This window comes from Pleurodeles waltl, chromosome 6 (genome assembly GCF_031143425.1).
Source record: "Pleurodeles waltl isolate 20211129_DDA chromosome 6, aPleWal1.hap1.20221129, whole genome shotgun sequence".
In the NCBI taxonomy this organism is placed as follows: Eukaryota; Metazoa; Chordata; class Amphibia; order Caudata; family Salamandridae; genus Pleurodeles; species Pleurodeles waltl.
The window spans coordinates 385,384,584-385,398,642 of record NC_090445.1 but is presented as its reverse complement, the minus strand read 5'-3'; the positions used below and the strand labels follow the sequence as shown (position 1 = coordinate 385,398,642).

The 14,059-nt window shown below is 40.0% G+C and overlaps 2 non-coding genes across 2 annotated transcripts; both read left to right on the top strand.

Annotated features, from left to right (window-relative positions):
- The first annotated feature begins 4,704 nt into the window (after positions 1–4,704).
- Positions 4,705–4,799, top strand: TRNAI-UAU (transfer RNA isoleucine (anticodon UAU)). The gene is made up of 2 exons: positions 4,705–4,742; positions 4,764–4,799. It is a non-coding gene; the product is annotated as a tRNA-Ile (tRNA).
- A 4,712-nt stretch (positions 4,800–9,511) lies between these two features.
- Positions 9,512–9,606, top strand: TRNAI-UAU (transfer RNA isoleucine (anticodon UAU)). The gene is made up of 2 exons: positions 9,512–9,549; positions 9,571–9,606. It is a non-coding gene; the product is annotated as a tRNA-Ile (tRNA).
- The last annotated feature ends 4,453 nt before the right edge of the window (positions 9,607–14,059 follow it).

Genomic DNA, 14,059 nt, shown 5'->3' with positions numbered 1-14,059 from the left:
TTATCTTTTTTAAATCATTTCAATGAAAGGAAAAATTAAACTCAGATTAAAGATGGCGCTTGCTAAAGATTATTTACTTCTATTCAGAATCTTCCTGTCTAACTCCTCCGGGTCCCTAGGATCACATCGCCTTCGGGACGATTCGTTTCACTGCATTATGATGTGCTGACTTGTGAACTATGCATTCACATCAGTGTATTCAAAAAGAAATTTGCTAAATAACAAGAATAATAAAAACAGTATAGTCGCATGAATAGCCATAAATTGAAGAGCTGCAAAAAATGTTGATCAACCAAATTGAATAAAATATAACTCATATAAATGGCAAAAGGATAGCATCATCACACAAAGGCCTTAGCCAAATATGCTATTCCTCTAAAGTAGATTGTACCTCTTGTGTGCTGTGATTGTTCCTCCAATACTAAATTCATTTTTAATTTGTCTGCAATTTTGAAAAATAATGCCTGCTAGAAGTCAACTTTTTAAAATGATTTCATTCATGACACGTATTTCTCTAACCTGTGATCGTGGTCCATGCTCAATTTCTCTTTTCCTCATCCCCATCCTGATTCTACTTCTTGAGACACCAGGTTCACTTCTTTATCCACCCCAACCAATCAAGGTCACCAAATCAATCAAACAAGTCTGCCTGCATTCACTTTCACTTTAAGTACAAGATAAGTTGTATCATTTGAACAGAGAGCATGAGAAAAGGAAGTTTATGGTGAGTGGTGGCTGGTGTTTTGAGGATTCACCTCATTTTCCTGAGAGCCGAGGTATCTGGGAGCTATAGTGTTTTGAGAGGAAATAAATTAAAATCTCCAAGGTGCCACTGCTCGAGCCCTATAACGCTCGTTATGTGGAAGCAGATTGAGCAGAAAGAGAGGTCAGATACTCGCTCAACCTTTCCAAGGGACGGTAAACATTGAGTTATTATCTGGTTTTGCCTAGCAGGGTGAGAACAGCGTTTGTCAGGCGTTTGTCAGGCAATCGGAAGGGGAGACGAATGAGTCGTAGTTCTCTGGTATTATTCAAGTCTTCTTGCTAAGATAAAAGTAGAAAAGGGAACGTTGACAATAAGCAAGCTTAAAACGAGGTGTGATTCCTAGGTGAAATAACTTGAAAAGAGTTAAGATTTAAAAGATAAACAGAAGACCCTGATGAGGATTGAACTCGTGTCCCCTGGTTCCAAAAAATTAGTGCTTTGCCACTGAGCTACAAAGCCAGACCGTTTCCGATCTCAGAGTGCCATATGTAGTCTTAAGGCAGAATGTGGCCAGCTGTGAGTTTCAGAGTATGAGTGGAAGCCTATGTACTTATGAATGTCAACATATAGGCACAAATTAAACTACATTCTTAAGGCACTTTTCTTGGAAGGTGGCAAAACTCTATATTCTTAGGAGAATATTAAAGTACTCACATTACTCAGGATATGGATATCAGTAGTTAGTATCTCTGCAATCTGAGACATTTACAGGAAACTGCTCATCAGAAGGGATATGTCATTGCAGGGCAGACATAAATAAATGGCTCTTCAAACAGCTGACACTTTAGTAGTAAGAGCTGCTTTCTATTCCTTCCAGATATCCAAACTAAGTAGAAGGCCATGCTTGAAGGAAAGACATTCTTCTGGTCTCTCCATGAAAGACTAACTTTCTAATAAACACAACACCCTCTATTTTATTTAATGTATTTGCTACAATGGATTAGCCAGATGGGATCATCTAACGATTTCTGGATGTGTCTCGAAAGAGAGCGTAATTATACTGGGAGCAGTGCTGACCTTCAAAAACCAACATGATCGGACTTTGACGATGGTGGGATTTGTATCCACACATGCAGAGCACACTGTATGGGCAGTCCGCCACCTTAACCACTCACCACTTCATCCACCCTGTAACAGGATTTAAAGCATTTGTACACACGAGGTACTCTGTTGACACTAGTCTGTAGCTAAAATGAAAACAGTTGAAGTAAGATATCCAACTACCCACCTTCCCCCAACTTGGGTCCAACATATCATTTTCTGGCTAAATTCCTCCTTTGTGCTTATGAGACATAACAATTAGATTCCCCTAGACTTTGTCGGATCTGACGAGATATAATTGAATGTGGTTTTCAAAAGACTGAATTTTATGTTACAGGACAATTATAGAATCTTTTCCGGTTCCACTGTAATTGTAGTAATCAGGGTAACATGTTTGCATGTGAGCTGATCTTGCATACGGTATGTTGATGACGATCCTGTCGTCTATTAAGTCACCTCTAGGTCACGCAGTTGGACTCATGCTGTATGTGTGTGCTCCAGTGGCGCAATCGATTAGCACGCGGTACTTATACAGCAATACTTGTACTGAGCCATGCCGAGGTTGTGAGTTCGAGCCTCACCTCGAGCAACTGCATTATCTTTTTTAAATCATTACACTGAAAGGAAAAATTAAACTCAGATTAAAGATGGCGCTTGCTAAAGATTATTCACTTCTATTCAGAATCTTCCTGTCTGACTCCTCCGGGTCCCTAGGATCACATCGCCTTCGGGACGATTCGTTTCACTGCATTATGATGTGCTGACTTGTGAACTATGCATTCACATCAGTGTATTCAAAAAGAAATTTGCTAAATAACAAGAATAATAAAAACAGTATAGTCGCATGAATAGCCATAAATTGAAGAGCTGCAAAAAATGTTGATCAACCAAATTGAATAAAATATAACTCATATAAATGGCAAAAGGATAGCATCATCACACAAAGGCCTTAGCCAAATATGCTATTCCTCTAAAGTAGATTGTACCTCTTGTGTGCTGTGATTGTTCCTCCAATACAAAATTAATTTTTAATTTGTCTGCAATTTTGAAAAATAATGCCTGCTAGAAGTCAACTTTTTTAAATGATTTCATTCATGACACGTATTTCTCTAACCTGTGATTGTGGTCCATGCTCAATTTCTCTTTTCCTCATCCCCATCCTGATTCTACTTCTTGAGACACCAGGTTCACTTCTTTATCCACCCCAACCAATCAAGGTCACCAAATCTATCAAACAAGTCTGCCTGCATTCACTTTCACTTTAAGTACAAGATAAGTTGTATCATTTGAACAGAGAGCATGAGAAAAGGAAGTTTATGGTGAGTGGTGGCTGGGGTTTTGAGGATTCACCTCATTTTCCTGAGAGCCGAGGTATCTGGGAGCTATAGTGTTTTGAGAGGAAAGAAATTAAAATCTCCAAGGTGCCACTGCTCGAGCCCTATAACGCTCGTTATGTGGAAGCAGATTGAGCAGAAAGAGAGGTCAGATACTCGCTCAACCTTTCCAAGGGACGGTAAACATTGAGTTATTATCTGGTTTTGCCTAGCAGGGTGAGAACAGCGTTTGTCAGGCGTTTGTCAGGCAATGGAAGGGGAGACGAATGAGTCGTAGTTCTCTGGTATTATTCAAGTCTTCTTGCTAAGATAAAAGCAGAAAAGGGAACGTTGACAATAAGCAAGCTTAAAACGAGGTGTGATTCCTAGGTGAAATAACTTGAAAAGAGTTAAGATTTAAAAGATAAACAGAAGATCCTGATGAGGATTGAACTCGTGTCCCCTGGTTCCAAAAAATCCGTGCTTTGCCACTGAGCTACAAAGCCGGAGGATTTCCATATCTCAGAGTGCCATATGTAGTCTTAAGGCAGAATGTGGCCAGCTGTGAGTTTCAGAGTATGAGTGGAAACCTATGTACTTATGAATGTCAACATATAGGCACAAATTAAACTACATTCTTAAGGCACTTTTCGTGGAAGGTGGCAAAACTCTATATTCTTAGGAGAATATTAAAGAACTCACATTACTCAGGATATGGATATCAGTAGTTAGTATCTCTGCAATCTGAGACATTTACAGGAAACTACTCATCAGAAGGGATATGTCAGTGCAGGGCAGACATAAATAAATGGCTCTTCAAACAGCTGACACTTTAGTAGTAAGAGCTGCTTTCTATTCCTTCCAGATATCCAAACTAAGTAGAAGGCCATGCTTGAAGGAAAGACATTCTTCTGGGCTCTCCATGAAAGACTAACTTTCTAATAAACACAACACCCTCTATTTTATTTAATGTATTTGCTACAATGGATTAGCCAGATGGGATCATCTAACGATTTCTGGATGTGTCTCGAAAGAGAGCGTAATTATACTGGGAGCAGTGCTGACCTTCAAAAACCAACATGATCGGACTTTGACGATGGTGGGATTTGTATCCACACATGCAGAGCACACTGTATGGGCAGTCCGCCACCTTAACCACTCACCCACTTCATCCACCCTGTAACAGGATTTAAAGCATTTGTACACACGAGGTACTCTGTTGACACTAGTCTGTAGCTAAAATGAAAACAGATGAAGTAAGATATCCAACTACCCACCTTCCCCCAACTTGGGTCCAACATATCATTTTCTGGCTAAATTCCTCCTTTGTGCTTATGAGACATAACAATTAGATTCCCCTAGACTTTGTCGGAACTGACGAGATATAATTGAATGTGGTTTTCAAAAGACTGAATTTTATGTTACAGGACAATTATAGAATCTTTTCCGGTTCCACTGTAATTGTAGTAATCAGGGTAACATGTTTGCATGTGAGCTGATCTTGCATACGGTATGTTGATGACGATCCTGTCGTCTACGAAGTCACCTCTAGGTGGCGCAGTTGGACTCATGGTGTATGTGTGAGCTCCAGTGGCGCAATCGGTTAGCGCGCGGTACTTATACAGCAGTACTTGCACTGAGCCATGCCGAGGTTGTGAGTTCGAGCCTCACCTGGAGCAACTGCATTATCTTTTTTAAATCATTTCAATGAAAGGAAAAATTAAACTCAGATTAAAGATGGCGCTTGCTAAAGATTATTTACTTCTATTCAGAATCTTCCTGTCTAACTCCTCCGGGTCCCTAGGATCACATCGCCTTCGGGACGATTCGTTTCACTGCATTATGATGTGCTGACTTGTGAACTATGCATTCACATCAGTGTATTCAAAAAGAAATTTGCTAAATAACAAGAATAATAAAAACAGTATAGTCGCATGAATAGCCATAAATTGAAGAGCTGCAAAAAATGTTGATCAACCAAATTGAATAAAATATAACTCATATAAATGGCAAAAGGATAGCATCATCACACAAAGGCCTTAGCCAAATATGCTATTCCTCTAAAGTAGATTGTACCTCTTGTGTGCTGTGATTGTTCCTCCAATACAAAATTCATTTTTAATTTGTCTGCAATTTTGAAAAATAATGCCTGCTAGAAGTCAACTTTTTAAAATGATTTCATTCATGACACGTATTTCTCTAACCTGTGATTGTGGTCCATGCTCAATTTCTCTTTTCCTCATCCCCATCCTGATTCTACTTCTTGAGACACCAGGTTCACTTCTTTATCCACCCCAACCAATCAAGGTCACCAAATCTATCAAACAAGTCTGCCTGCATTCACTTTCACTTTAAGTACAAGATAAGTTGTATCATTTGAACAGAGAGCATGAGAAAAGGAAGTTTATGGTGAGTGGTGGCTGGGGTTTTGAGGATTCACCTCATTTTCCTGAGAGCCGAGGTATCTGGGAGCTATAGTGTTTTGAGAGGAAAGAAATTAAAATCTCCAAGGTGCCACTGCTCGAGCCCTATAACGCTCGTTATGTGGAAGCAGATTGAGCAGAAAGAGAGGTCAGATACTCGCTCAACCTTTCCAAGGGACGGTAAACATTGAGTTATTATCTGGTTTTGCCTAGCAGGGTGAGAACAGCGTTTGTCAGGCGTTTGTCAGGCAATCGGAAGGGGAGACGAATGAGTCGTAGTTCTCTGGTATTATTCAAGTCTTCTTGCTAAGATAAAAGCAGAAAAGGGAACGTTGACAATAAGCAAGCTTAAAACGAGGTGTGGTTCCTAGGTGAAATAACTTGAAAAGAGTTAAGATTTAAAAGATAAACAGAAGATCCTGATGAGGATTGAACTCGTGTCCCCTGGTTCCAAAAAATCCGTGCTTTGCCACTGAGCTACAAAGCCGGAGGATTTCCATATCTCAGAGTGCCATATGTAGTCTTAAGGCAGAATGTGGCCAGCTGTGAGTTTCAGAGTATGAGTGGAAACCTATGTACTTATGAATGTCAACATATAGGCACACATTAAACTACATTCTTAAGGCACTTTTCGTGGAAGGTGGCAAAACTCTATATTCTTAGGAGAATATTAAAGTACTCACATTACTCAGGATATGGATATCAGTAGTTAGTATCTCTGCAATCTGAGACATTTACAGGAAACTACTCATCAGAAGGGATATGTCAGTGCAGGGCAGACATAAATAAATGGCTCTTCAAACAGCTGACACTTTAGTAGTAAGAGCTGCTTTCTATTCCTTCCAGATATCCAAACTAAGTAGAAGGCCATGCTTGAAGGAAAGACATTCTTCTGGGCTCTCCATGAAAGACTAACTTTCTAATAAACACAACACCCTCTATTTTATTTAATGTATTTGCTACAATGGATTAGCCAGATGGGATCATCTAACGATTTCTGGATGTGTCTCGAAAGAGAGCGTGATTATACTGGGAGCAGTGCTGACCTTCAAAAACCAACATGATCGGACTTTGACGATGGTGGGATTTGTATCCACACATGCAGAGCACACTGTATGGGCAGTCCGCCACCTTAACCACTCACCCACTTCATCCACCCTGTAACATGATTTAAAGCATTTGTACACACGAGGTACTCTGTTGACACTAGTCTGTAGCTAAAATGAAAACAGTTGAAGTAAGATATCCAACTACCCACCTTCCCCCAACTTGGGTCCAACATATCATTTTCTGGCTAAATTCCTCCTTTGTGCTTATGAGACATAACAATTAGATTCCCCTAGACTTTGTCGGAACTGACGAGATATAATTGAATGTGGTTTTCAAAAGACTGAATTTTATGTTACAGGACAATTATAGAATCTTTTCCGGTTCCACTGTAATTGTAGTAATCAGGTTAACATGTTTGCATGTGAGCTGATCTTGCATACGGTATGTTGATGACGATCCTGTCGTCTATTAAGTCACCTCTAGGTCACGCAGTTGGACTCATGGTGTATGTGTGAGCTCCAGTGGCGCAATCGATTAGCGCGCGGTACTTATACAGCAATACTTGCACTGAGCCATGCTGAGGTTGTGAGTTCGAGCCTCACCTCGAGCAACTGCATTATCTTTTTTAAATCATTACACTGAAAGGAAAAATTAAACTCAGATTAAAGATGGCGCTTGCTAAAGATTATTCACTTCTATTCAGAATCTTCCTGTCTGACTCCTCCGGGTCCCTAGGATCACATCGCCTTCGGGACGATTCGTTTCACTGCATTATGATGTGCTGACTTGTGAACTATGCATTCACATCAGTGTATTCAAAAAGAAATTTGCTAAATAACAAGAATAATAAAAACAGTATAGTCGCATGAATAGCCATAAATTGAAGAGCTGCAAAAAATGTTGATCAACCAAATTGAATAAAATATAACTCATATAAATGGCAAAAGGATAGCATCATCACACAAAGGCCTTAGCCAAATATGCTATTCCTCTAAAGTAGATTGTACCTCTTGTGTGCTGTGATTGTTCCTCCAATACAAAATTAATTTTTAATTTGTCTGCAATTTTGAAAAATAATGCCTGCTAGAAGTCAACTTTTTTAAATGATTTCATTCATGACACGTATTTCTCTAACCTGTGATTGTGGTCCATGCTCAATTTCTCTTTTCCTCATCCCCATCCTGATTCTACTTCTTGAGACACCAGGTTCACTTCTTTATCCACCCCAACCAATCAAGGTCACCAAATCTATCAAACAAGTCTGCCTGCATTCACTTTCACTTTAAGTACAAGATAAGTTGTATCATTTGAACAGAGAGCATGAGAAAAGGAAGTTTATGGTGAGTGGTGGCTGGGGTTTTGAGGATTCACCTCATTTTCCTGAGAGCCGAGGTATCTGGGAGCTATAGTGTTTTGAGAGGAAAGAAATTAAAATCTCCAAGGTGCCACTGCTCGAGCCCTATAACGCTCGTTATGTGGAAGCAGATTGAGCAGAAAGAGAGGTCAGATACTCGCTCAACCTTTCCAAGGGACGGTAAACATTGAGTTATTATCTGGTTTTGCCTAGCAGGGTGAGAACAGCGTTTGTCAGGCGTTTGTCAGGCAATGGAAGGGGAGACGAATGAGTCGTAGTTCTCTGGTATTATTCAAGTCTTCTTGCTAAGATAAAAGCAGAAAAGGGAACGTTGACAATAAGCAAGCTTAAAACGAGGTGTGATTCCTAGGTGAAATAACTTGAAAAGAGTTAAGATTTAAAAGATAAACAGAAGATCCTGATGAGGATTGAACTCGTGTCCCCTGGTTCCAAAAAATCCGTGCTTTGCCACTGAGCTACAAAGCCGGAGGATTTCCATATCTCAGAGTGCCATATGTAGTCTTAAGGCAGAATGTGGCCAGCTGTGAGTTTCAGAGTATGAGTGGAAACCTATGTACTTATGAATGTCAACATATAGGCACACATTAAACTACATTCTTAAGGCACTTTTCGTGGAAGGTGGCAAAACTCTATATTCTTAGGAGAATATTAAAGAACTCACATTACTCAGGATATGGATATCAGTAGTTAGTATCTCTGCAATCTGAGACATTTACAGGAAACTACTCATCAGAAGGGATATGTCAGTGCAGGGCAGACATAAATAAATGGCTCTTCAAACAGCTGACACTTTAGTAGTAAGAGCTGCTTTCTATTCCTTCCAGATATCCAAACTAAGTAGAAGGCCATGCTTGAAGGAAAGACATTCTTCTGGTCTCTCCATGAAAGACTAACTTTCTAATAAACACAACACCCTCTATTTTATTTAATGTATTTGCTACAATGGATTAGCCAGATGGGATCATCTAACGATTTCTGGATGTGTCTCGAAAGAGAGCGTGATTATACTGGGAGCAGTGCTGACCTTCAAAAACCAACATGATCGGACTTTGACGATGGTGGGATTTGTATCCACACATGCAGAGCACACTGTATGGGCAGTCCGCCACCTTAACCACTCACCCACTTCATCCACCCTGTAACAGGATTTAAAGCATTTGTACACATGAGGTACTCTGTTGACACTAGTCTGTAGCTAAAATGAAAACAGTTGAAGTAAGATATCCAACTACCCACCTTCCCCCAACTTGGGTCCAACATATCATTTTCTGGCTAAATTCCTCCTTTGTGCTTATGAGACATAACAATTAGATTCCCCTAGACTTTGTCGGAACTGACGAGATATAATTGAATGTGGTTTTCAAAAGACTGAATTTTATGTTACAGGACAATTATAGAATCTTTTCCGGTTCCACTGTAATTGTAGTAATCAGGGTAACATGTTTGCATGTGAGCTGATCTTGCATACGGTATGTTGATGACGATCCTGTCGTCTACTAAGTCACCTCTAGGTGGCGCAGTTGGACTCATGGTGTATGTGTGAGCTCCAGTGGCGCAATCGGTTAGCGCGCGGTACTTATACAGCAGTACTTGCACTGAGCCATGCCGAGGATGTGAGTTCGAGCCTCACCTGGAGCAACTACATTATCTTTTTTAAATCATTTCAATGAAAGGAAAAATTAAACTCAGATTAAAGATGGCGCTTGCTAAAGATTATTTACTTCTATTCAGAATCTTCCTGTCTAACTCCTCCGGGTCCCTAGGATCACATCACCTTCGGGACGATTCGTTTCACTGCATTATGATGTGCTGACTTGTGAACTATGCATTCACATCAGTGTATTCAAAAATAAATTTGCTAAATAACAAGAATAATAAAAACAGTATAGTCGCATGAATAGCCATAAATTGAAGAGCTGCAAAAAATGTTGATCAACCAAATTGAATAAAATATAACTCATATAAATGGCAAAAGGATAGCATCATCACACAAAGGCCTTAGCCAAATATGCTATTCCTCTAAAGTAGATTGTACCTCTTGTGTGCTGTGATTGTTCCTCCAATACAAAATTCATTTTTAATTTGTCTGCAATTTTGAAAAATAATGCCTGCTAGAAGTCAACTTTTTAAAATGATTTCATTCATGACACGTATTTCTCTAACCTGTGATTGTGGTCCATGCTCAATTTCTCTTTTCCTCATCCCCATCCTGATTCTACTTCTTGAGACACCAGGTTCACTTCTTTATCCACCCCAACCAATCAAGGTCACCAAATCTATCAAACAAGTCTGCCTGCATTCACTTTCACTTTAAGTACAAGATAAGTTGTATCATTTGAACAGAGAGCATGAGAAAAGGAAGTTTATGGTGAGTGGTGGCTGGGGTTTTGAGGATTCACCTCATTTTCCTGAGAGCCGAGGTATCTGGGAGCTATAGTGTTTTGAGAGGAAAGAAATTAAAATCTCCAAGGTGCCACTGCTCGAGCCCTATAACGCTCGTTATGTGGAAGCAGATTGAGCAGAAAGAGAGGTCAGATACTCGCTCAACCTTTCCAAGGGACGGTAAACATTGAGTTATTATCTGGTTTTGCCTAGCAGGGTGAGAACAGCGTTTGTCAGGCGTTTGTCAGGCAATGGAAGGGGAGACGAATGAGTCGTAGTTCTCTGGTATTATTCAAGTCTTCTTGCTAAGATAAAAGCAGAAAAGGGAACGTTGACAATAAGCAAGCTTAAAACGAGGTGTGATTCCTAGGTGAAATAACTTGAAAAGAGTTAAGATTTAAAAGATAAACAGAAGATCCTGAAGAGGATTGAACTCGTGTCCCCTGGTTCCAAAAAATCCGTGCTTTGCCACTGAGCTACAAAGCCGGAGGATTTCCATATCTCAGAGTGCCATATGTAGTCTTAAGGCAGAATGTGGCCAGCTGTGAGTTTCAGAGTATGAGTGGAAACCTATGTACTTATGAATGTCAACATATAGGCACACATTAAACTACATTCTTAAGGCACTTTTCGTGGAAGGTGGCAAAACTCTATATTCTTAGGAGAATATTAAAGAACTCACATTACTCAGGATATGGATATCAGTAGTTAGTATCTCTGCAATCTGAGACATTTACAGGAAACTACTCATCAGAAGGGATATGTCAGTGCAGGGCAGACATAAATAAATGGCTCTTCAAACAGCTGACACTTTAGTAGTAAGAGCTGCTTTCTATTCCTTCCAGATATCCAAACTAAGTAGAAGGCCATGCTTGAAGGAAAGACATTCTTCTGGGCTCTCCATGAAAGACTAACTTTCTAATAAACACAACACCCTCTATTTTATTTAATGTATTTGCTACAATGGATTAGCCAGATGGGATCATCTAACGATTTCTGGATGTGTCTCGAAAGAGAGCGTAATTATACTGGGAGCAGTGCTGACCTTCAAAAACCAACATGATCGGACTTTGACGATGGTGGGATTGGTATCCACACATGCAGAGCACACTGTATGGGCAGTCCGCCACCTTAACCACTCACCCACTTCATCCACCCTGTAACAGGATTTAAAGCATTTGTACACACGAGGTACTCTGTTGACACTAGTCTGTAGCTAAAATGAAAACAGTTGAAGTAAGATATCCAACTACCCACCTTCCCCCAACTTGGGTCCAACATATCATTTTCTGGCTAAATTCCTCCTTTGTGCTTATGAGACATAACAATTAGATTCCCCTAGACTTTGTCGGAACTGACGAGATATAATTGAATGTGGTTTTCAAAAGACTGAATTTTATGTTACAGGACAATTATAGAATCTTTTCCGGTTCCACTGTAATTGTAGTAATCAGGGTAACATGTTTGCATGTGAGCTGATCTTGCATACGGTATGTTGATGACGATCCTGTCGTCTACTAAGTCACCTCTAGGTGGCGCAGTTGGACTCATGGTGTATGTGTGAGCTCCAGTGGCGCAATCGATTAGCGTGCGGTACTTATACAGCAATACTTGCACTGTGCCATGCCGAGGTTGTGAGTTCGAGCCTCACCTCGAGCAACTGCATTATCTTTTTTAAATCATTACACTGAAAGGAAAAATTAAACTCAGATTAAAGATGGCGCTTGCTAAAGATTATTCACTTCTATTCAGAATCTTCCTGTCTGACTCCTCCGGGTCCCTAGGATCACATCGCCTTCGGGACGATTGGTTTCACTGCATTATGATGTGCTGACTTGTGAACTATGCATTCACATCAGTGTATTCAAAAAGAAATTTGCTAAATAACAAAAATAATAAAAACAGTATAGTCGCATGAATAGCCATAAATTGAAGAGCTGCAAAAAATGTTGATCAACCAAATTGAATAAAATATAACTCATATAAATGGCAAAAGGATAGCATCATCACACAAAGGCCTTAGCCAAATATGCTATTCCTCTAAAGTAGATTGTACCTCTTGTGTGCTGTGATTGTTCCTCCAATACAAAATTCATTTTTAATTTGTCTGCAATTTTGAAAAATAATGCCTGCTAGAAGTCAACTTTTTAAAATGATTTCATTCATGACACGTATTTCTCTAACCTGTGATTGTGGTCCATGCTCAATTTCTCTTTTCCTCATCCCCATCCTGATTCAACTTCTTGAGACACCAGGTTCACTTCTTTATCCACCCCAACCAATCAAGGTCACCAAATCTATCAAACAAGTCTGCCTGCATTCACTTTCACTTTAAGTACAAGATAAGTTGTATCATTTGAACAGAGAGCATGAGAAAAGGAAGTTTATGGTGAGTGGTGGCTGGGGTTTTGAGGATTCACCTCATTTTCCTGAGAGCCGAGGTATCTGGGAGCTATAGTGTTTTGAGAGGAAAGAAATTAAAATCTCCAAGGTGCCACTGCTCGAGCCCTATAACGCTCGTTATGTGGAAGCAGATTGAGCAGAAAGAGAGGTCAGATACTCGCTCAACCTTTCCAAGGGACGGTAAACATTGAGTTATTATCTGGTTTTGCCTAGCAGGGTGAGAACAGCGTTTGTCAGGCGTTTGTCAGGCAATCGGAAGGGGAGACGAATGATTCGTAGTTCTCTGGTATTATTCAAGTCTTCTTGCTAAGATAAAAGCAGAAAAGGGAACGTTGACAATAAGCAAGCTTAAAACGAGGTGTGGTTCCTAGGTGAAATAACTTGAAAAGAGTTAAGATTTAAAAGATAAACAGAAGATCCTGATGAGGATTGAACTCGTGTCCCCTGGTTCCAAAAAATCCGTGCTTTGCCACTGAGCTACAAAGCCGGAGGATTTCCATATCTCAGAGTGCCATATGTAGTCTTAAGGCAGAATGTGGCCAGCTGTGAGTTTCAGAGTATGAGTGGAAACCTATGTACTTATGAATGTCAACATATAGGCACACATTAAACTACATTCTTAAGGCACTTTTCGTGGAAGGTGGCAAAACTCTATATTCTTAGGAGAATATTAAAGAACTCACATTACTCAGGATATGGATATCAGTAGTTAGTATCTCTGCAATCTGAGACATTTACAGGAAACTACTCATCAGAAGGGATATGTCAGTGCAGGGCAGACATAAATAAATGGCTCTTCAAACAGCTGACACTTTAGTAGTAAGAGCTGCTTTCTATTCCTTCCAGATATCCAAACTAAGTAGAAGGCCATGCTTGAAGGAAAGACATTCTTCTGGGCTCTCCATGAAAGACTAACTTTCTAATAAACACAACACCCTCTATTTTATTTAATGTATTTTTTACAATGGATTAGCCAGATGGGATCATCTAACGATTTCTGGATGTGTCTCGAAAGAGAGCGTAATTATACTGGGAGCAGTGCTGACCTTCAAAAACCAACATGATCGGACTTTGACGATGGTGGGATTTGTATCCACACATGCAGAGCACACTGTATGGGCAGTCCGCCACCTTAACCACTCACCCACTTCATCCACCCTGTAACAGGATTTAAAGCATTTGTACACATGAGGTACTCTGTTGACACTAGTCTGTAGCTAAAATTAAAACAGTTGAAGTAAGATATCCAACTACCCACCTTCCCCCAACTTGGGTCCAACATATCATTTTCTGGCTAAATTCCTCC